The sequence below is a fragment of the Mustelus asterias genome, chromosome 4 (genome assembly GCF_964213995.1).
Source record: "Mustelus asterias chromosome 4, sMusAst1.hap1.1, whole genome shotgun sequence".
In the NCBI taxonomy this organism is placed as follows: domain Eukaryota; kingdom Metazoa; phylum Chordata; class Chondrichthyes; order Carcharhiniformes; family Triakidae; genus Mustelus; species Mustelus asterias.
Window position 1 is genome coordinate 148,563,145 of NC_135804.1, and position 24,143 is coordinate 148,587,287.

Sequence of the window (24,143 nt, forward strand, 5' to 3'; positions counted from 1 at the left end):
CAGTTGTGCAGTCATAGGAGTTGAAAGTGCTTCATTTTTCCAAGGTGGTGCCCCAGTCTGCAACACAGAAGAAGAGTTCAGAGAAATTTTCAGTCCGTTGTGGTCTTTTTCAAGGGGTTGTGATAGTTTGAGTTCTGAAGGTAGACCACTTGAATCTGTTTTTCATTGATTGGTTTTCACCGGCTGTACAGTCAAGTCTTTGTAAGAGTCACAGCCCAGGAACCCGCAATAACGAGAGGCTGCTTTCCTACTCCCTCTATGTGTTTACCTTCCAAGGATAAGAGAACATACATGTCCTACATGTCCTGAGAGCTGAGCTGTTGGGGATTGACACCTTTGGCGACAATGAGTTGGAGGGTGTGGGTCGTGGGAGTCAGATGGAAACTGTAAACAGTACAAGAGGTTTTATTTTTATTCATTTATGGGACATGGGTGTCGCTGGCTGGCCAGCATTTATTGCCCATCCCTAGTTGCCCTTAAAAAGGTAGTGGTAGGTACAACTGAGTGACTTGCTTGACCATTTCAGAGGACAGTTGAGAGTCAATCACATTGCTGTGGCTCTGGAGTCACATGTAGGCCAGACCAGGTAAGGATGGCAGATTTCCTTACCGAAAGGAACCAGATGGGTTTTTTCGACAATTGTCAATGGTTTCATGGTCATCAGTAGACTCTTAATTCCAGATATCTTTTATTGAATTCAAATTCCACCATCTGCTGTTGTGGGATTCGAACCCGGATCCCCAGAACATTAGCTGAGTTTCTGGATTAATAGTCTAGCAATAATACCACTAGGGCATCGCCTTTCCATAGGATGGGAATGTGATGGAAATAGTTTAACACAAGATAATGTAACAATTTTGAGAATATACCCGGGGGAGTGGGTGGGTTGGGGTTGGGGTGGGTGGAGTTGGGATTTGGGAGCGATGTAGAGTAAGGGTTAATGATTAAGTTAATGAGACAATGATGTTAATAATGCAAGCATGATATCAGGGACAGATAACTAAGAGGCTCCAGAGAGGAAGATACAGAACAGTCTGTGTCCATGGAATCATGTGTTTACCAAGAATTCTTTGTAAATTATCTTAATAAATAGTTTCGAGGAAAACTACATACTGATTATTCCAAGTCACTCACTGAGTAAACAAAACCACATCATACATTGATTTCCAGTTTTGAAGCTCTGTGAAAAAATTGGAGTAAAACATGGCACAATGGATCCTGATCTCTACATGATAATGCAGAAAGGAGGAATATTGTAGGGCAAGATGGTTGCAACTTAGAGCAACAGAAACTGCAATAATTTGTATTTATACAGTGTCTTTAAGTATTCAAACATCTGAAGGTACTTCACAGGAATATTAGGTCAAAATACTGGAATTCCCTCCCTTACAGTATTGTGAATCAACCCACAGCATGTGGACTGCAGCGATTCAAGAGAGCAGCTCACCACCACCTTCTCAAGGGCAACCAGGGATGGGCAATAAATGCTGGCCCGCCAGCGACAGCCATGTCCCACGAATGAATAAACAAAAAATTACTAAGCAAAATTTAATATCAAGTTAAAAAGAGATTAAGGATGATGACCAGAAGCTTAATCAAAGATGGAAGTTTTAAGGAGCGTCTTAAAGGAAGAAAAGCAGATACAGAGGTTTAGGAAGGGAATTCCAGAGCTTAGGGCCGTGGCAACTGATAGTACAAGCAGCAATGGCAGAGTGATTAAAAATCGGGATGCTCCAATGGCCAGAATTTGAGGAGAATGGATACCTAAGATAGATAGGGGAGAGGCCATCTGAAAACAATGGGAGTTTGAAAATCAAGACATGGAGCTCAGTGAGCCAAAGGGTGATGGTGAATGGGACTTGGGGAAAGTTGGGACCTGGTTGACCTGAAGTTTATGGAGGGTAGAGTATGAGAGGCTGGTCAAATGCTTTGGAAGATGTTGCAATGCATTGGAAGGAATGCGAGAGGAAAGTTCAGGGCAACATGGTAGCATTGATGAAAGAGGGGCAAAAAAATTCCAATCGAAAGATAAAGATTAGATGAATTATCCACTAACCAACAAACTACTTCTTGTATCCTATTCAGGAGTGTGAAGCAGACGCAAAAGGAAAGGGAATATTATAGTAGCGTGGCCCTTGAATGGGGGGGTGGTGTTCCAAGGGTCACATGACCGGTGTGGACCCTTTGGATTTCTCCGGCGGAAAGCTGAGCAAATCGGCAGGAGGGCACGGACCACAGGTCAAGGAGGGACTGGCAGTTGGAACCCAGGATCCAGAAGAGCAGTTGCACTTGAAGTCTACTCTTACCTGTTGTACATGTATATACTTTGTTGGTAATAAAACCTTTCTAGTTAAAGTTTCATTGAGTTGCCCTCGATCTTTTACAAATATGATTAAGTACTGGGTGTTTTTGGACTTTATTTGATTTGCTATTGCTGTTAATTATACAGTCAAGACTGAATCTAATTGCCATTTAAGATGCAATAGTAATTTAAACAGTTTGTATATTTTGATTAAAGTACATTCAATGAGCTTTAAAAAAGCTGACACATTTATTGTAAAGCCATTACATATTTTGATTGCCAGGAGTTTCGAGGAAGTGTACACTGATAGATTGATGTTTCTTGCTGCAGTTGTTTTGTGTTAAGGATAATGTGGGATATTTCTTTGTTGAAGAGATTTGCTTGTTTTCACTCTGTTGAGAGACACTTACATGGATTAATGTTCCCCTCCTTAGTCATTACCCTCTCAATTAGGGTTCTTTGCTTCTCCAAATAATTGAAAGTAAAAATTTCATTGGAAACTTTAAAATGGAGTAGAATCAAAAGGAGTCTTCATAAAATATGAAGGAAAAGAGTCTGCTTAAATCTCTAACATTTACTTCTAATAGTTGACACTTCCTGAAATCTGTTTGAAGGAAAGTTTGGAATAGAGCACTATTGTCACATGATGTACCTTCCATGACTTATGATTCATCAGGCAGTCCATCTTCTGCCCTCAATCTTATCAACCTTTTCCCCATGCCCATCGCAATAAAAAAACGTCAGATTCCCCCACTACCCAATCACCATCATTGCTATTGATATACATTGAAACAATGTAAACATAACATAACCAACAGCAAATATTAAAATATTCACTCTTGTATTTCCCCTCAGTGACAATCTACAAGTGCTTTTGTGTGATTGAATGTTTCTATAGAGTTCAACCCCTGTGGCAGTAGCAGGCAAAGGGATGGGCTGCTGAGAATGTGAAGAGGAATATGACGGCATGGTGGCCCAGTGGTTAGCACTGCTGCCTCACAGCAGGGACCCGGGTTCAATTGCAGCCTTGGGTCACTGGCTGTGTGGAGTTTACACGTTCTCACCGTGTCTGCGTGGGTTTCATCCGGGTGCACCAGCTTCCTTCCACAACCCAAAGATGTGTGGGTTAGGTGGATTGGCCATGCTAAATTGCCCCTTAATGGCCGAAGATGTGTAATGCGTGGGGTAAATGTGTGTGGTTAATAGTGTGAGGGACTCGGTAAGATGCTCTGTTGGAGAGTTGGTGCAGACTCAATGGGCCAAATGGCCTACTTCTGCGCTGTATGGATTCTATGTTTCTATGTTTCTATGAAAGTTCAGAATCCCTCATGGAAAGCCCTTGTGAGGCTGTAGGCTGTGCTGGCCCCACCTCAGACAGCACCATCTCAACACGGGCAGCAGATTGGCAATGGAATGGGAGATAAGAACATATGAACATAAGAAATAGGAGCAGGAGTAGGCCATCTAGCCCCTCGAGCCTGCCCCGCCATTCAATAAGATCATGGCTGATCTGAAGTGGATCAGTTCCACTTACCCACCTGATCCCCATAACCTCTAATTCCCTTACCGATCAGAAATCCATCTATCCGTGACTTAAACAGATTCAACGAGGTAGCCTCCACCACTTCAGTGGGCAGAGAATTCCAGAGATTCACCACCCTCTGAGAGAAGAAGTTCCTCCTCAACTCTGTCCTAAACTGACCCCCCTTTATTTTGAGGCTGTGCCCTCTAGTTCTAGCTTCCTTTCTAAGTGAAAAGAATCTCTCCACCTCTACCCTATCCAGCCCCTTCATTATCTTTTTGGTCTCTATAAGATCCCCCCTCAGCCTTCTAAATTCCAACGAGTACAAACCCAATCTGCTCAGTCTCTCCTCATAATCAACACCCCTCATCTCTGGTATCAATCTGGTGAACCTTCTCTGCACTCCCTCCAAGGCCAATATATCCTTCTGCAAATAAGGGGACCAATACTGCACACAGTATTCCAGCTGCGGCCTCACCAATGCCCTGTACAGATGCAGCAAGACATCTCTGCTTTTATATTCTATCCCCCTTGCGATATAGGTCAACATCCCATTTGCTTTCTTGATCACCTGTTGTACCTGCAGACTGGGTTTTTGTGTCTCATGCACAAGGACCCCAGGTCCCTTTGCACAGTAGCATGTTGTAATTTTTTTCCATTTAGATAATAATCCAATTTGCTATTATTTCCTCCGAAGTGAATAAAGATGGTGCAGTGTCAGTGAGTAAATATCAATGCTCTCATTTGTCACACATTGCCTTCTCTGGGAAGCCCACCAATATTAAATGCTTCTTCTCAGGCACTTTAGTGGTCACGAGCAGGCCTTCTCCAGGATTAAGGACCCCTCAGAGGAAGGAGAGAGCGCACGAGCTGGCTGCTCCATGATTATTACACCACTACCTCAGGGCCTCATTCAACCCACCCAATGATATCTGGCCACAAGAAACAATCTACAAACCTCTTTCAAATGAATTTTCAGTGGCCATTATAGAGAGTATTTGTGATGAGACCATGTGGAATGTGGGAATGAGAATGATTAGGCATCACTAACACTGCTCATTTGTAAGGAAGTTGAAGTGATGTATGTGTCGTTTCACACCCCCCCCCCCCCCCCCACCCCACCCCCACCCCACCCCACTATTAGATCTTGAACCAAAACAGCTTCCACTCCCAGCCTGTTCACAGCCAGCACCCTTCAGAGGGAGTGGTGTCAGGCGGACTGTAAGCAAACAAGAACAATAGATTATAGTCTAACTCAACCATTTTAATGGACTTATTTTTACACTATATTCTCTGCAGTAAGTTAACAAGGCTGAGATGCCATTTTGTAGTAGCACTGGGCTAAAGAAGCCATTTTGTATTCTGTACTTTATAATCACTCACATGTATTACTCAAGAATTACTGTATAATTAATAAGTAGGCAGAAGCTGATGATTAAATAAGTAGTGAGCTTCAATGTATAACTGAAGAATAAGTAATTCATCAAGTAGTTATTAAGGCTGGGTAATATTCTAATGTTTGAAGTTTAAAATATTAATTGGCCGCCATAAGGATTGTCGATGGGAACAGAGAGCATTCAAATACTTAATGGAACATGGGCTTCATTCATCCTTCATTGTCTGAGACAGGCGTGAGGAGAATGAATGAAGATTTGTCCAAATTCAGATAAAAGAGAGGTCATGAACCGTTTCATTATTTCACTCCACAGAACAATATACGTAAATGGATAAATCCAATAAAATTAACCCTGTTACAACAAATGGCCTATTGGCTTTATTCAAGCTAATGCTAATTCAAGAGTTAAAAGTGAGTTTCAAAAACCATTTTATTGCTTGCAAATTGGACTGCAGTCGTGGAGGGACTGAGTACTCTCTGGAGCAGGGTTTCAGGAAATCACTATTGGTTTAGGAACCTAAGGAAAGCCTGGCGGGACAGTGGCACAGTGGTTAGCACTGCTGCCTCATAGCGCCAGGGACCCAGGTTCAATTCCAGCCTTGGATGACTGTCTGTATGGAATTTGCATATTCTCCCCGTGTCTGCGTGGGTTTCTTCTGGGTGATCTGGTTTCCTCCCACAGTCCAAAGATGTGTGAGTTAGGTTGATTGGCCATGGTAAATTGCCCTTGAATGTCAGCGAGATTAGTAGGGTAAATATGTGGGGTTACAGGGATAGGGCCGTCGGTGCAGGCTTGATGGGCCGAATGGTTTCTCTCTGTCCTCAAGGGATTCTATGATTTCACGTTTTGACCTGGGGTAAGCGCCCAATTGAAGTTGTGAAAGTTGTTCCTGTGTTTGACAAGTATTCCTTTTTAAATAAACTTTGATATTATTTGCTATTTCTTTCCGTACGGTCAAGTTGTGTTTGAACTAAAGCATTTTAGAGTTTATGGTTCTAGAGGGTCAATTTGGAACCAAGTAATTAGGCTCATACAACCAAATTATACTCAACCTAAACTTTAATTATATACCCCTCTATAACTGACAAGATGTTGTTTGTCTCTGGTCAGCTCCTGAAACTGTCTGTTATGAACTAATTATCCTGGAAGTGAAAGAATAATTACTGTCAATGAGTGTACAGATAGGAAAGATTGTGTCTGTGATGCTTCTCATGAATCTGTGAGTTCTGTGGATTATACAATAGTGTATTGAGGGGGAGGCCGGTTGGGGGTTGGGGCAAAACCTAATTTATTTGTCCAATGCCACCCGCCCCAACCGGGCCATTTGTCACCCCTTCATAAGTTTTACTTCCACAGAACGCTGACATTTTTCTGCTTTTAACACATTCTGCTATCTTGTCTTTATATCACTATCAGCACCTACTTTAGTCTTTAACACTACCATTCACACTCCCTTGTGCCTGTGACATCTTTGTCAAATCTCTCCAAGCCCTTACCTCCCCCCCGACATTCTATTTTGCTCCACCTGCTCCATCCCCTCTTAAACAGAATAAAATACAAAATCCATCACATTTCTCCTGCTCTTTAGCTCTGAAGAAGCCATATTGAACTCCAAATATTAGCTCTGTTGCCCTCCCTGCAGGTGCTGCCAGAGCTGCTGAGTTTGTATGACTTTTGTCCACAGAACTTTCCCTGTCTCCTGTGCCATCTCCCCCAAGACTTCCCAGTGCCATGTTGGAGAACTATGTCTCTCTTGGCCTTGGAATCATGCTACCACATCCTGCTCCTTTCCGACCAGCACACACCCCACCTTCAGTGGAGGGGCTGAATGCAGGAGTGTCCAATATAGCTCCAGGAAATTTACATTAGATCGGTGCTTGACTGCTAAATCTGTAATTGTCAGTTTAAGTGTCTATAGATGTGTTTAATATGTATGTGTCACAGGGCTGGAGTTCAGCTTTTAACCACAAAGGGTTTTACTGAGTGGAACTTGAGTGGATTTTGTGGGTGGCACGGTGGCACAGTGGTTAGCATTGCTGCCTCACAGCTCCTGGGACCTGGTTCGATTCCCGGCTTGGGTCACTGTCTGTGTGGAGTTTGCACATTCTCCCCGTGTCTGCGTGGGTTTCCTCCGGTTTCCTCCCACACTCCAAAGATGTGCAGATTAGGTTGATTGGCTATGCTTCAATTGCTCCTTAGTGTCAGGAGGATTAGCAGGGTAAATACGTGGGGTTATGGAGATAGGGTCTGGCTGGGATTGTTGTTGGTGCAGGCTCAATTGACTGAATGGCCTCGTTTTACACTGTAGGGATTCTATGATTGTACAACTGAAGCTCGTACATGGCAAGTGCACCAGAGACTCTTGGAGGGGTTAGTTAGAAATTAGGAGGATGTCCTCACAATGCAAACGCACCATACCTCAGAGCCTTCTTTTCCAAATAGGCATCTCATATCAGCTTGATACCCACACTGGGCTGAGTTTGCTGATCTGCACTTGGGTCGGGGAAATTTAGCCTTGCGCCCTTGAGAAAGGAAGAGGAAAATCAAACCGTGCTGCCCCTACCTCCAATCCCACCCCCCTTAACTGTCCAGTGACCCCTCCACCCACTTGTGTGAATATTGGCAAGTTCAGGTTCTCTGTGATATCCTTCCACAGTTGAATAGCTGAATGCCATTCACTGCTCACAAATGAAGGGTGGCCACTTGAGAGAGAAGCTGGGGGGGGGTGATGTTCTTCAGGAAATTGCCATGGGTCTGGGTTTGGGTGGTGGGCAAGACAGTGAAAAATACAGGACGAGCAATAGGCTCAAGATGCCATCATTCAAGGGATGCCTTTTCTCTGGCACTCGTATTCAGAGCAAATATCTGTCTGCACAGGAATTACTGTGTGTACGAAATGAAGGGGGTTATGGACATAGCGGTTAACTGTGAATGGGTTTATTTCGCCATATGAGAACGAGGAAACTGGCTGGGAAAGTGTGAGTAAATTTGATAGGGCTGACACATATTTGGAGGTTTCACTTCCGCCGAGTGCGGCAAGCAGCAGGAACAATATAAAAAAAGAGCAAAGACTATAAGAGCGATTGGGAGGACAGCAGAGATGCAGAGGGAGAGCTAGCCGGTAACCGGTGAAGGGGATCCCAGAGGTATTTCATTTAAAACAAATAAATCCTCACCCCCACCCTCTTTAAAAGGGAATTGCTGCCGGGATAGTCAGTGCAGGACTCACACACTCACACAGCCAGGCAAGCTCAATGTAAAGAGCCTGGGCTTGGACAGATCCAGCGCACAGGCTGGCAATCTGCTTGTCCTTACCGGGGAGGGGGGGGGGGGGGGTTGCAGCTCAGAAGCATTGTTTGTTGTTGCAATCGTGCTCAGTGTTTTGAAAGCTTCGGTGTTCTTTTTTTTTAAGCAAAAAAAAGGCTTCCTCGGTCTTGTCTTTTCTCTGAGCTGTCAGTGTGATTGCAGAAGGTGGGGGAGTGCTGCAGGCAGTAAGGATTGGTTACAGAGCAGGGAGGGAGGGAATCTCCTCTTCCAGCTTGCCAGCCGAGCTGTTTTGGATTACACCTGCTGTTGTGTGCTGGAGAATAACACTGTCAACACACACACAAACGTTAAACACCCCCAGCTCTCTCTGAGTATCTGTGACCAGGGTTTTAAACGCCCCTTAATATTTTCAGAAAGTTGTTTTTTTTTCTTGTCAACTTTCAAAAGAGGTGAATTGTAATTTTCTATGTGGGAAATGTGATAATTTCCCAGGTGAGGCTTTTTGCACAAAGCAATTTACTCTCTGAGATGCACTAAGTTTTCAACCTCTTTTCCGTCAGTTTGGGCATAATCAGAGACAGATGAGTTTGACAATGCCACTAAATTGCCCTCGGTTAAAGGTAATAGAGTGGTACGTTCTTAAGATTCTATGTATTCCTGCTGTAACAGGACCGTTTCGCAATGGTCTCCCCCATGCCAAACCAGACCCTCCACTTCCAATTGCCCAGTGGCACAGTGGTTAGCACTGCTGCCTCACAGCGCCAGGGACCCGGGTTCGATTCCGGCCCTGGGTCACTGTGTGGAGTTTGCACGTTCTCCCCGTGTCTGCGTGGGTTTGCTCCGGGTGCTCTGGTTTTCTCCCACACTCCAAAGATGTGCAGATTAGATGGATTGGCCATGCTAAATTGACCCTTAGTGTCCCAAGATGTGTAGGTTGGGGAAATTAATGGGGTAAACATATGGGGATAGGGTCTAGATAAGATGCTTTCTCGGAGAGAGATGGTACAGACTCGATGGGCTGAATAGCCTGCTTCTGCACTGTAGGGATTCTATGATTTCTGACCATCTCCTCTCTAAGCTTAAAAAATACTGCAGATATTGGAAATCCAAAATAAAAACAGAAAATGCTGCAAAGGCTCACTGAGTAGATCAGGCAGCATCTGTGGCGAGAGAGACAGATATTAAGGGTGATTAAAACCCTGGTGGCAGATACTCAGAGAGAACTGGGGATGTTTAATGTTTGTGCATGACAGTATTATTCTCCTCTCTAACCTTATCTTGCCCATGCGGTGCACCATTCCTTCTCTTTAGCCCATTCTCACTAAATGATACAGCATCCAACCTCTGTTCTTGGTCCCCATGCTAACACTGGTTTTCCCTTCTCAGACTCCCTTTAAAAACTGGCATCATCGACCCCCTCCTAAAATAAGAACACCTTCCATCCTTGCGAATGACCATGCCATCTGCAACCTCCCTTTCCCTGCCAAAGGCCTTGAATGTATTTGTTACCTTCCATATCCATAAACATCTGCCCAGCTATTCTCAGAGTGAATCTTCTCAGCAATCCAGTTTGTTCCCCCGTCACTGAACTAAACTCAGAGAATCACATAGGTCTAAAGCACAGAAAAGGCCCTTTGCCCATTATGTCTGCGCTGGTCAATAACAACCACCTATTACATTTCCATTTTCCAGCCCTTGGCCCATAGCCTTGTATACCTTGGCATCATAAGTACACATCTAAATACTTCCTGACCAAAAGGACAAAGCACATTCCCCATGAATGCAGCCATTGTGCATTGTATCTCCTTGTCTACCTGCAGACCTTCAACATGGCTGACCACACCATTGTCCAGCAGCCCCTCTCCTTCGTTGTTGAGCTCAGGGTATTCTTAGCTTCATTCCTGGTGGCAGGAACATCTCTACATGTTTATTCTCTTCCCAACCACAGCACGGTCACCCACCGAGTCCCACAAGGATCCAGTTCTGGCCACAACCTCTTTCTCATTGATATGCTGTTTATTGGTGCCATGGATTCTGTTCCACATGATCACTGATAATACCTGATCTATCTGTCCAGCACTTCCCCCACTGTCAATATCAACACAAGAACAGAGGATGCTGGAAAAGTTCAGCAGGTCTGGCAGCATCTGTAAGGAGAGAAAGCAGAGCTAATCTACTGAGTCCTTTGGCTGTTTGTCAGAACTGGCATTGAACGCTTTGTTCAGTATCAAGTCTTGGATAAGCTGCAATTTCCTCCATCTTAACATTGGTAACTGAAACCATTGTCTCAGTTTTCAGCACAACTTCTACACGCTGACAACTAATTCCAACCTCCTAACTGACCGCTGTCTCTAGGTGATTTACATTATTCACCACCTCAGTGGTGTTCCCACTTTTGACTTAACTGAGCCTTCGATGTTTATTGTCTCCATCACACAGACCCATCCACTGCCACCTTCACAACATTGTCCATCTCATCTCAGTCCAAATGTTGTTACAATCGTCATCCCATGACTTTGTTATCTCTGGACTATTCCAAAGTGCATCAAAACAGCCTCCCACTTTCCATAAACTTCAGTTCATTCAAAACTCCGCTGCCCTTTCTCTCTAAGTCTCTCCAAGAAATGAAAATCCTTTCCATTGAGATCTCCGTTCCTAGGATTTTGTCTTGTTTTGCATCCCCCTTTCCCATCATTTGTGACTGACTCTGCATCTCCAGCTGAAGTCTCCTTCTTTATCAGGCTTCTTAAAGCTCATTGCTTAGAATCATAGAATCCCTACAGTGCAGAAGGAGGCCATTGGGCCCATCAAGTCTACAGCAGCTTTCCGACAGAGTATTCCTCCCAAGCCCTAGAGGAATAAGTTATCCAGTCCTAACGTCATCTTTGACTCAGCATCTATTTTTTCCTCATGCCTCTTTGAAGGACCTTAGAATATTTTATTACATTAATTGTACATATAATATAAGTCATTGTCACATAGAAATCATAGAAACCCTACAGTGCAGAAGGAGGCCATTTGGCCCATCGAGTCTGCACCGACCACAATCCCACCCAGGCCCTATCCCCACATATTTTACCCGCTTATCCCTCTAACCTACGCATCCCAGGACTCTAAGGGGCAATTTTTTTTTAACCTGGCCAATCAACCTAACCCGCACATCTTTGGACTGTGGGAGGAAACCGGAGCACCCGGAGGAAACCCACGCAGACACGAGGAGAATGTGCAAACTCCACACAGACAGTGACCTGAGCTGGGAATCGAACCCGGGACCCTGGAGCTGTGAAGCAGCAGTGCTAACCACTGTGCTACCGTGCCGCCCTCGCCCGTCACAGAGTCATTATGGCACAGTAAGGGCCATTCAATCCATGCCTGCTATTTGGAGAGTCATTTTCCTGCTCTATCCCATAACCCTGCAAGTTTATTTCCCTCAAGAGCCCGTCCATTTTTTGTTGGAAATCATTCATCATCTCCGCTTCCACCATCCTTGTTGAAAGCGAGTTCTAGGTCATTAACATTGGCTGTATGAAAAAGGTCTGTGTTTGCAATGTAGATGATGAAGTCCCGTTTAAATTCATGATGTGGAGATGCTGGCGTTGGACTGGCGTAAACACAGTAAGAAGTCTCACAACACCAGGTTAAAGTCCAACAGGTTTATTTGGTAGCACAAGCTTTGTCAAAGGCAAATCATGCCTTACGAGCCTGGTGGAGTTCTTTGAAAATGTGACTAAACACATTGACGAAGGAAAAGCGGTAGATGTGGTTTACATGAACTTCAGCAAGGCGTTCGATAAGGTCCCCCATGCAAGACCTCTCGAGAAAGTGAGAGGGCATGGGATCCAAGGGGCTGTTGCCTTGTGGATTCAGAACTGGCTTGCCTGCAGAAGGCAGAGAGTGGTTGTAGACGGGTCTTTTTCTGAATGGAGGTCGGTCACCAGTGGAGTGCCCCAGGGATCTGTTCTGGGACCCTTGCTGCCTGTCATTTTCATAAATGACCTGGATGAGGAAGTGGAGGGATGGGTTGGTAAGTTTGCCAACGACACGAAGGTTGGTGGTGTTGTGGATAGGTTGGAGGAATGTCAGAAGCTGCAGCGTGACATAGATAGGATGCAAGACCGGGCGGAGAAGTGGCAGATGGACTTCAACCCGGATAAATGTGTAGTGGTCCATTTTGGCAGGTCAAATGGGATGAACATAAGAACATAAGAAATAGGAGCAGGAGTAGGCCATCTAGCCCCTCGAGCCTGCCCCGCCATTCAATAAGATCATGGCTGATCTGACGTGGATCAGTACCACTTACCCGCCTGATCCCCATAACCCTTAATTCCCTTACCGATCAGGAATCCATCCATCCGCGCTTTAAACATATTCAGCGAGGTAGCCTCCACCACCTCAGTGGGCAGAGAATTCCAGAGATTCACCACCCTCTGGGAGAAGAAGTTCCTCCTCAACTCTGTCTTAAACCGACCCCGCTTTATTTTGAGGCTGTGTCCTCTAGTTTTAACTTCCTTACTAAGTGGAAAGAATCTCTCCGCCTCCACCCTATCCAGCCCCCGCATTATCTTATAAGTCTCCATAAGATCCCCCCTCATCCTTCTAAACTCCAACGAGTACAAACCCAATCTCCTCAGCCTCTCCTCATAATCCAAACCCCTCATCTCCGGTATCAACCTGGTGAACCTTCTCTGCACTCCCTCCAATGCCAATATATCCTTCCTCATATAAGGGGACCAATACTGCACACAGTATTCCAGCTGCGGCCTCACCAATGCCCTGTACAGGTGCATCAAGACATCCATGCTTTTATATTCTATCCCCTTCGCAATATAGGCCAACATCCCAATTGCCTTCTTGATCACCTGTTGTACCTGCAGACTGGGCTTTTGCGTCTCATGCACAAGGACCCCCAGGTCCCTTTTCACGGTAGCATATTTTAATTTGTTTCCATTGCGATAGTAATCCCATTTGTTATTATTTCCTCCAAAGTGTATAACCTCGCATTTCTCAACGTTATACTCCATTTGCCATATCCTCGCCCACTCACTCAGCCTGTCCAAATCTCTCTGCAGATCTTCTCCGTCCTCCACACGATTCACTTTTCCACTTATCTTTGTGTCGTCTGCAAACTTCGTTACCCTACACTCCGTCCCCTCCTCCAGATCATCTATATAAATGGTAAACAGTTGCGGCCCGAGTACCGATCCCTGCGGCACGCCACTAGTTACCTTCCTCCAACCGGAAAAACACCCATTTATTCCGACTCTTTGCTTCCTGTCGGATAGCCAGTCCCCAATCCACTTTAACACACTACCCCCAACTCCGTGTGCCCTAATCTTCTTCAGCAGCCTTTTATGGGGCACCTTATCAAACGCCTTTTGGAAATCCAAAAACACTGCATCCACCGGTTCTCCTCCATCAACCGCCCTAGTCACATCTTCATAAAAATCCAACATGTTCGTCAAGCACGACTTTCCCCTCATGAATCCATGCTGCATCTGATTGATCGAACCATTTCTATCCAGATGCCCTGCTATCTCCTCTTTAATAATGGATTCCAGCATTTTCCCTACTACAGACGTTAAGCTGACCGGCCTATAGTTACCCGCCTTTTGTCTCCTTCCTTTTTTAAACAGCGGCGTAACATTAGCCGTTTTCCAATCAACCGGCACTACCCCAGAATGCAACGAGTTTTGATAAATAATCACTAACGCATCCACTATTACCTCTGACATTTCTTTCAATACCCTGGGATGCATTCCATCCGGACCCGGGGACTTGTCCACCTTCAGTCCCATTAGTCTACCCAGCACTGCCTCTCTGGTAACATTAATTGTATTAAGTATTTCTCCTGCTGCCAACCCTCTATCGTTAATATTTGGCAAACTATTTGTGTCCTCCACCGTGAAGACCGACACAAAAAACTTATTTAAAGACTCAGCCATATCCTCATTTCCCACTATTAACTCCCCCCTCTCGTCCTCCAAGGGTCCAACATTCACTCTAGTCACTCTATTCCTTTTTATATATTTATAAAAACTTTTACTATCATTTTTTATATTAATTGCTAGCCTAGCTTCATAGTCTATCCTTCCTTTCTTTATCGCTTTCTTAGTCTCTCTTTGTTGTTTCTTAAATTTTTCCCAATCACTTGTTTCTCCACTATTTTTGGCCACTCTGTACGCAGCTGTTTTTATTTTAATACTCTCCTTTATTTCCTTCGTTATCCACGGCTGGTTCTCCCTTTTCTTACAATCCTTGTTTTTTGCTGGAATATATTTTTGCTGAGAACTGAAAAGGATCTCCTTAAAAATCCTCCACTGTTCCTCAGCTATCCTACCTGCCAGCCTGCTCTCCCAGTCTACCTTAGCCAATTCATCCCTCATCCTATCATATTTCCCTCTGTTCAAACAGAGGACACTGGTTTGGGACCAAACTTTCTCCTCTTCCATCTGAATCAGAAATTCGACCATATTGTGGTCACTAGACCCAAGAGGGTCCTTCACAATAAGATCCTTAATTCTACCTACCTCGTTACACAATACCAGATCCAAAATAGCTCGTTCCCTCGTCGGTTCCGTAACCTGCTGTTCAAGGAAAGTATCCCGACAGCATTCTAAGAACTCTTCCTCCATTCCACCCTTACCGACTTGAGTCTGCCAGTCAATGTGCATGTTGAAGTCCCCCATGATTATTGCCGTTCCATTTTTACACGCATCCCTTATCTGCTTGTTTATAGCCCTCCCTACCTCAAGGAGTATAATATCAAGGGTAAGACTCTTAGCAGTGTAGAGGATCAGAAGGACCTTGGGGTCCGGGACCATAGGACTCTTAAATCGGCATCGCAGGTGGAGGAGGTGGTTAAGAAGGCGTATGGTGTGCTGGCCTTCATCAATCGAGGGATTGAGTTTAGGAGTCGGGAGATAATGGTGCAGCTTTATAAGACCCTCGTCAGACCCCACTTGGAGTACTGTGCTCAGTTCTGGTCGCCTCATTACAGGAGGGATGTGGAAATGATTGAAAGGGTGCAGAGGAGATTTACAAGGATGTTGCCTGGATTGGTTGGCATGCCTTATGAGGATAGGCTGAGGGAGCTCGGTCTTTTCTCCTTGGAGAGATGAAGGGTGAGAGGTGACCTGATAGAGGTGTACAAGATGTTGAGAGGTATAGATCGGGTGGATTCTCGGAGGCTTTTTCCCAGGGCTGAAATGGCTGCTACGAGAGGGCACAGGTTTAAGGTGCTGGGGAGTAGGTACAGAGGAGATGTCACGGGTAAGTTTTTCACTCAAAGGGTGGTGGATGAGTGGAATCGGCTGCCGTCAGTGGTGGTGGAGGCAAACTCAATAGGGTCTTTTAAGAGGCTTTTGGATGAGTACATGAGACTTAATAGGATTGAGGGTTATAGGTAAGCCTATATATAAGCCTAGGTAGGTAGGGACATGACCGGTGCAACTTGTGGACTGAAGGGCCTATTTGTGCTGTATTTTTTCAATGTTCTATGTTCTTTGTTCTAACCTTTCGGAGCACTGCTCCTTCATCAGGTGAGTCACTTGATGCAGCACTCCAAAAGTTTGTGCTACCAAATAAACCTGTTGTCGTTTAAATTCATTTGTTTTTTTTTTCACAATGAACCAATGAGGAACTTGAGGAGTGTATTAATACCACAGGCATATGTTTTGTAAAGTAGAGATGACTGAAAATAGTGGGGGTGGGGTGGGGGTGCGGTAGGAGAGAGGGGATGGTTTGTATAAGGGTTATCCAGCTGCAAATATTAGCACACTCCCAGGAACCCCCTTCCTAACTTGTGAAAGACCGAGTCAGCTAATGAAAGAAGAATGGTGCAATCATTGCAGGAAATTTGAAAATAATTGTCTTCTACTGCAACAGAAATAATGTACCAGTAAATCAACAAATGTAGCATTCCATTTGATTTGATTTATTATTGTCACATGTATTAGTACACAGTAAAAAGTATTGTTTCTTGCGCGCTATACAGACAAAGCATACCGTTCATAGAGAAGGGAAGGAGAGGGTGCAGAATGTAGCGTTACAGTCATAGTGTGCTTGGTCAAATGTGAACAAAGGTCTGGTGAAACTTCAGATCCCCATGTGAAAACCTATGACTTAAAAGAAAAAAAATAAGCTCCCCTCTACAGCACATGATAGTAGATCTTGCTGATTGTACAGATGTTGTTTTGTACTTTCTGAAATTCAAATAATATATAGAGCACTTTGAAATTAAGCTTATTTAAAGTATTTGCTGTTAACATTAATGTATTTTGCCAATTAATTTACAGAATTTGACCTCTGTATTTAAGATCTATATGCAACATATTATAAACCCTAATCTATAAATTTAAACTTGATGGGATTTAATATGCAAATTTGATTTCCAAAAGGCATTCAGTAATGTGCCATATAAAAGATTACTACACAGGATGAGCTCATGGTTTTGGGGGTAAGATATTAACTTGGATAGAGGGTTGATTAGCTAACAAGAAGCAGAGAGTCAGAGTGAATGAGTTGTTTCCAGGTTACCAAACTTAACGAGTGGAGTGCCGCAGGGATCAGTGCTGCTCCATCAACTATTTACAATTTTTATTAATGAATTGGAAATAGCCACTGAGTGTATTGTATCTATGTTTGTTGATGATTTGATTTGATTTATCATTGTCAAATGTATTAGTACATAGTGAAAAGTATTGTTTCTTACATGCTAAGCAGACAAAACATACCGTTCATAGAGAAGGAAACGAGAGAAAGCAGAATGTAGTGTTACAGTCATAGCTAGGGTGTAGAGAAAGATCAACTTAATGTGAGGTAAGTCCATTCAAAAGTCTGATGGCAGCAGGGAAGAAGCTGTTCTTGAGTTAGTTGAGACTTTTGTATCTTTTTCCCAATGGAAGAAGGTGAAAGAGAGTATGTCCATGGTGTGTAGGGTCCTTGATTATGCTGGCTGCTTTTCTGAGGCAGTGGGAAGTGTAGACAGTCTCAATGGATGAGAGGCTGGTTTGCATGATGGACAGGGCTTCGTTCATGACCTTTTGTAGTTTATTACGGTCTTGGGCAGAGCAGGAGCCATACCAAGCTGTGATACAACCAGAAAGAATGCTTTCTATGGTGCATCTGTAAAAGTTGGTGAGAGTTGTAGCGGACATGCCAAATTTCCTTAGTCTCCTAAGAAAGTAGAGGCATTGGTGGGCTTTCTTAACTATAGTGTCTGCATGGAGGGACGAGGACAGGTTGTTGATGATCTGAATACCTAAAAACTTGAAGCTCTTGACCATTTCTACTTTGTCCCCATTGATGTAGACAGGGGCATGTTCTCCAATACGCTTCCTGAAGTCGATGAGACAAAGGCTAATAGGATAACAAGTTGCGAAGAGGACATAAATATCAGAATTCTCCCATCCTGATTGCAAATAGAGGTGCAAAAGGTGGATGAGGGTGACAAACAATGGAGGGCAGAGGGAAGACCGAGGGGGGAGGGAGGCTGGACCCCGACAAGGCTGCATGGAAAGTTCACAAACAAGGGGGTCAAAAGGATACCACATTGTTTAGCACTGCTGCCTCATAGCAGCAGGGACCCGGGTTCAATTCATGTCTTGGGTCACTGTCTGTGTGGAGTCTGCACATTCTCCCCATGTCTGCATGGGTTTCCTCCGCGTGCTCTGGTTTCCTCCCACAGTCCAAAAGACATGCTGGTTAGTTGGATTGGCCATGCTAAATTCTCCCTCAGTGTACCCGAACAGGCGCCGGAGTGTGGCGACTAGGGGATTTTCACAGTAACTTCATTGCAGTGTTAATGCAAGCCTAATTGTGACACTAATAAATGAACTTCAATTTAAACTTTACTGGAAGTGGATGCCTGTAGACTCCAGATGGTGTGGGTTGAGGTATACATGGGGCTTGCAGCTGATGGGGGAGTGGGAATGTCCACCACCACAAAATTCAGAAGATCAGCAAGGATGGTTCATTGCTGGGTGATAAGAGCTACCCACTTAAAAAGTAGCTGATGATTCCAGTGCATTCAAGCCATTAGACTTGCACTGAGGAGAGGTACAACGCTGCTTCACACGCTCCCTCATAGAGCAGTCTATAGGAATTCTGAAGATGGGCTTTTGATGCCTGGACCGCTGAGGGGGCTCTCTGCATTCCACACCAGAGAAGGTCTCCCACATGGTCACACATTTTCTGTGCCCTTCACAATCTGACTGTGCAAAGAGGTGAGCCCTCCCCTGAAGGACCAAAGGGTGGCGTGTGAGCAACATGACAGATGGGCTGGTGGTGATGTGCAAGTGTTCAAGAGAGAATATGTGTTCTGTGCTAATGGATGCATGAGGTGAGGTTTGGTGTGCTATCTGGGGCCTTCCCTTGGGCAGAATACATGCCTCTGTTCCCAGAGTCCTGAAGCCAAGGCCTCGAGGGCATGGTAGTTGAGTTGGGATACAGACCTCTTCTTGAGGCTGCTAGCTTTTTGCCTCTGGATTAAGTGTACACACAGCTGTTAACATATTATCGTTGGGAATTTTAGCTGGTGGACTTCAAAATGTTCACCTTGATTTCAAGAACACTGACGCAGTCTCCTGGTTTAAATAGGTTTTGTGGATTATTCCCACAGGTAATTATGTCTCATAAATATATTCGTATAACAACAACTTGTATTTATATAGCACCTTTCAGGTTAAAAAAAAGTCCCAAGGTACTTCACAATGTCATTGGAAAGCAAAATATAACTCCATATAAGGAGATATTGGCCGGAACTCTACCACCTCTCCCGCCACGGAATGGACACGGCCGAGGATCTGACAAGGGAAATCTCCATTGACCTCGGGTGAGAATTTCCGGTCTCGCCTGAGCAAATTCTCACCCATAAGGGCTGATGACAAAAAGTTGGTTAACGCATGATAATTTTACATTCATGACCACATTAATTCAGGTTCTGTTATTTTTAATAGATTTTGGTTTACAAGTCAAATGTAATTAATACAAAATTGAGGAATGTCACCTTACTGTGGAGAAAATAGTAGGCTACCTCAATTTTCAACCTTCTCTTCTTTCTCCACCAAAATATATCACGGCTAATGGTGTTTCTCCATCAATCTCATACAGAGTGAAGGGCCCATGTACCATTCAGGAATGTGGCAGTATATCATGGCTTCCTGGATTGCTTTGAACTTTGATTTTGATTTTTGGTTTGATTTATTATTGTCACATGTATTAGTATACAATGAAAAGTATTGTTTTGTGCACACTATACAGACATATACATACAGTACACTATACAAAGCACACCGTTCATAGAGAAGGAAACGAGAGAGTGCAGAGCATAATGTTACAGTTATAGCTAGGGTGTAGAGAAAGATCAACATAATGCAAGGTAGGTCCATTCAAAATTCTGATGGCAGCAGGGAAGAAACTGTTCTTGAGTCGGTTGGTATATAACCTCAGACTTTTGTATCTTTTCCCCGACGGAAGAAGGTGGAAGAGAGAATGTCTGGGGTGCATGGGGTCCTTAATTATGCTGGCTGCTTTGCAGAGGCAGTGGGAAGTTTAGACAGAGTCAATGGATGGGAGGTTAGTTTGGGTGATGGATTGGGCTACATTCACAACCTTTTGTAGTTTCTTGTGGCCTTGGGCAGAGCAGGAGCCATACCAAGCTGTGATACAACCAGAAAGAATGCTTTCCAAGGTGCATCTATAAAAGTTGGTGAGAGTTGTAGCTGATATGCCAAATTTCCTTAGTCTTCTGAGAAAGTAGAGGTGTTGATGGCCCATGTTTTGTACGAGAGGCTTTCTAAAGACATGTTCAATAAGAAAAGCTTCTCATGACATGACTTGCTGACATTTTCAGAACCAGAATATTTTTGAATCTATTGTTTGAGCATCAGAAACAATACTTAATTTGGAAGAGGGATAGTCGGCACCTGAAATCTGAATCACTTTGACTGGATAATATCAATATGGGTTCGTTAATGCAACTTACTTTCTGAACACTCATTGTATTTAAAACCAATCACTAAAAGTTGATGCAATATAAACCGGTTCAGCACCAGTTAGACCACACCTCGAATACTGTGAATAGTTTTGTCCCCTTATCTAAGGAAAGATATATTGACATTGGAGGCAGTCCAAAGAAGGTTTACTAGCTTGATCCTGTGTATGGAGGAATTTTCTTATGAGAAGAGGTTGAGTAGATTGGGCTTATACTGATTGGAGTTTAGAAGAATGAGAGATGACTTTATTGAGAGATATAGGATTCTCAGGGGGCTTGACAGGGCAGATGCTGAGGGGTTGTTTCCCTTGTGGGAGAAACCAGAATGCATAATCTCAGAGTAATGGGTCATCCATTTAAGACAGAGATGAGGAGGAATTTCTTCTCTCAGTGGGGCAGTGAATCTGTGGAATTTTGTACCGCAGAGGTTCAGCCGTTAAGTATGTTCAAGGCTGAGATAGGCAGATTTTTACTCAGTAAGGGAATCATGGGTTATGGGGACAAGGCGGGAAAGTGGAGTTGAGGATTATCACTTCAGATGAATCATGATCTCATTGAGTGGCGGAGCAGACTCGATGGGCTGAATGACCTGTTTCTGCTTCTCCATCTTATGGTCTTAGAGTATGTATTGATATTGTGTGTGCGTGCGTGTGCACGTATGTGTGTGTGTGCATGCAAAAATGTGTGTGTGCACGCTTGTGTGTGTGTGTGTGCGCGCGCATGTGTGTGCATGCGTGTGTGCATGCGTGTGTGTGCGCATGTGTGTGTGTGCGCTTGTATGTGTATTTTATATATAATATATTATTAATCCTGTCATAAAACCTACTCTGAATATGTAGATTTGAATTTACTGCTGCCATTGTAGTCTAGTTCTTTGCTCCCTTTATTTGGTTGTTGTAAACTTTATTACAATATTTTACATTCAGAATCCTTTGGGAATTATAGCCCAGAAATTGCTATCAGAGATAATGGATTACATCATGGGCTAATATGCAGTAGTATCCGGTGATGTTTGGAGTTTGGATTGATACACATTTCTCTCCTGGTGTTGATCATGCCCTGGAGTTAATGAGGGAAGGGAAAGGGGGAAGGGCTGGGAGGGAGATCAAATAATGTACATGTGATCATGATTGTGGCAGCTATCGCTGATATAATTATTCATTAAGGGAGGGGTAAGGCTTGAAATTGCTAGGGGGTGGTTATGGAGCGTTGCCTTTTGTTTCAGAAAGACTGGCAGATAATTTGTACTTTAAGTGGCATGGCATTGCTGGTGGTTGTCAAGGGGACCACATCCTCAACTTGTATTCCTTCAATTCTTTCTGATATACAAAGGATGAGCTATTTGCTCTCCATAGATGCCTCAAGGAGATAATGATGCTTGAAACAAGAGGACCAGCACTTTAATGTTCTGGGATGTGTATAAGCTGTGCTGGTGCTGAGCAGAGTTTGTCAGGGTGCTGCAGGGTGCAGTTAGGTGCTGGCTTGCTCATTTACACTTATCTTGGTGACAGTCTCTTAGACCTATGCCCACAGAAGTGTATATCAAAGCACTGCATCAAAGAAGTATTTGTACTATCAAGCAATTTTTGCATTGAAGTATAATGTATTTAATATTACACAAATTGAGTATGCCAGTGATTGAGCGTGACATTTGCCTGACACTAAATTATCATTGGCTCACAAAGATTTCTTGTCTGAAGCCTACTGATAGGTTTGATGCTCAAATCGTTAAATAAATTTGGATCCGATGAAGTCTATGGTCTTTGTTCTCAGTATCAATGAAAAACAAAGATCAGATTCTTGTGCCCAGAGATAAGATAGCCATTCAGTATCAGTGTAATGGACTGCAATAATTAGGTAAAGGGACAATATCTGTAGTGCAGGATACAACCAAGGCTAAAAGGAGAAGAGAAAGCAAGTTAATCAAGTGCTTATGAGATGCCAAATTAGACCATGGGAAGAATGGAAGAAGCAGAAGGGCGGGGGGGGGGGGGGGGGGGGCGAGAAAATGAAAATTTCTGTGAAGATGTAATTTGGCACATCTAAAATCTTAATTGTTTTGCAAGAACATTGAGTTGGAAACGTCAATCTTGTAACAAGAAATGTGGATGTTCCAACATTTCAGCAGCACACAGTTCACAGTGGGCACTGGCTAATTTTCAATGTTGTTACTGTCTGATGGTGGAGCAATGATATTCAGTGTGCAGATTGAAGTTAGAGCAAATAGATGAGCCCACTTCATTCATTGCACTTCTTTGTGATTTGAAAACCGTGTTTACTTTGTCCCTGTGGGGGCGGAGAGGGTAGTAATTCGGGTCAGTTTAAAACTTCTCTCTCTTCCATGTCCTCTATGCGTCACTCCTCAAGTGCTGTTTAAACCAATTATTAAAAGCTCAGTCAATGAAAATGTTTGCAATTATGTTGTCCTATACCACAGAGTCAGACCGTATCAAAGTCCCTTAAACAATGAAGTGTCATTTTGAGGCAATTGTAGCAGTCATCAGTTCCCAGCAATAGCTCACAAACTGGGATCGGGTAAATGACCATCATCACACTGAATCATTTATCATGTCCTGTGCCCCAAACAAAGGGATTTTAGCTCACTTATTTTGTGGACAGTTTGTAAGTTTTGATCACTTTTAACAAGGATGCAAGATTCTGAGGTCTAATGCATTTATTACTTTGCTTTGCTGCAATACCCTTGAGTGTATTTTAGGGGAATGTATTTTTTTCTAAACAATTTCTCGAAGATTGTTGCACAAATTGAAAAGGTTTTGTTTAGTTTAAAGTTTAAGTTTTAAAGTTTATTTATTAGTGTCACAAGTAGGCTTACATTAACACTGCAATGAAGTTACTGTGAAAATCCCTTAGTTGCCACACTCCGGCGCCTGTTTGGATACACTGAGGGAGAATTTAGCACGGCCAATGCACCCAACCAGCACGTCTTTCGGACTGTGGGAGGAAACTGGAGCACACAGACAGTGATCCAAGCCAGGAATCGAACCCGGGAGCAGAGCTAACCATGTGCCACCATGCCGCCCCAAGGATTGAATAATTAAAAATTTATGGGTGTTCTGATGACAGTTGCACTGACGTTGTATTTTCACCTGCTCATTTGGTATTAGTTGTTCTGTGGATGCCATACGAGGTATAAACATTTAGATTGCAATACAAATCGACTTTAAATACCTTGGCCTAGACTATGTGAATCGCAGAATATTTGTACTATTATGCAAGAATGCTGACACTCACTCCCATTAGATCTTACCCAATTTTTTGAATGAGAATGAAAAATTGTGGGTAGGGACTGGAGAAGAATCGTGCATTTTAGCAATCTGTGTGGTGATTTACAGTTTCTAAGCCCCTGACATTTTGTTGCTCTGGCCAGTGTGTTCCTCAGTGTATTACTTTTAATGACTCTGTAAATACATTCATGCATTCATTAAAGTTAATGGGGAGAGGAGTCTTTAAAATAGTACAAGCACATAAACGTTTTCTTCCCCACACCCACCAGTGGTAGGAAATACTTTAGCACAAATGCTGGTGACAGGGTTACCTTCCTTGCTTTAGCTCATTCGCAAAGCGTGGATTTTAAATATAATTACATCTCTAGCAGCAGACATAGAAGCCTAGGCTTGCACTGAGACATATTATTAAAATGTA

General features: G+C 43.6%; 1 protein-coding gene across 2 annotated transcripts in view; it reads left to right on the plus strand.

Moving 5' to 3' along the window:
* The first annotated feature begins 8,249 nt into the window (after window positions 1-8,249).
* The window catches only part of LOC144493066 (serine/threonine-protein kinase PAK 3), a 240,624-nt gene continuing 224,730 nt past the window's right edge, over window positions 8,250-24,143 (plus strand). Inside the window, exon 1 of one of the 2 annotated variants that reach the window (XM_078211928.1) lies at window positions 8,250-8,367. The gene's annotated coding sequence lies outside the window, so the exon portion shown is untranslated. The remainder of the gene's footprint in view (window positions 8,368-24,143) is intronic. The other variant, XM_078211929.1, reaches the window with a different exon arrangement.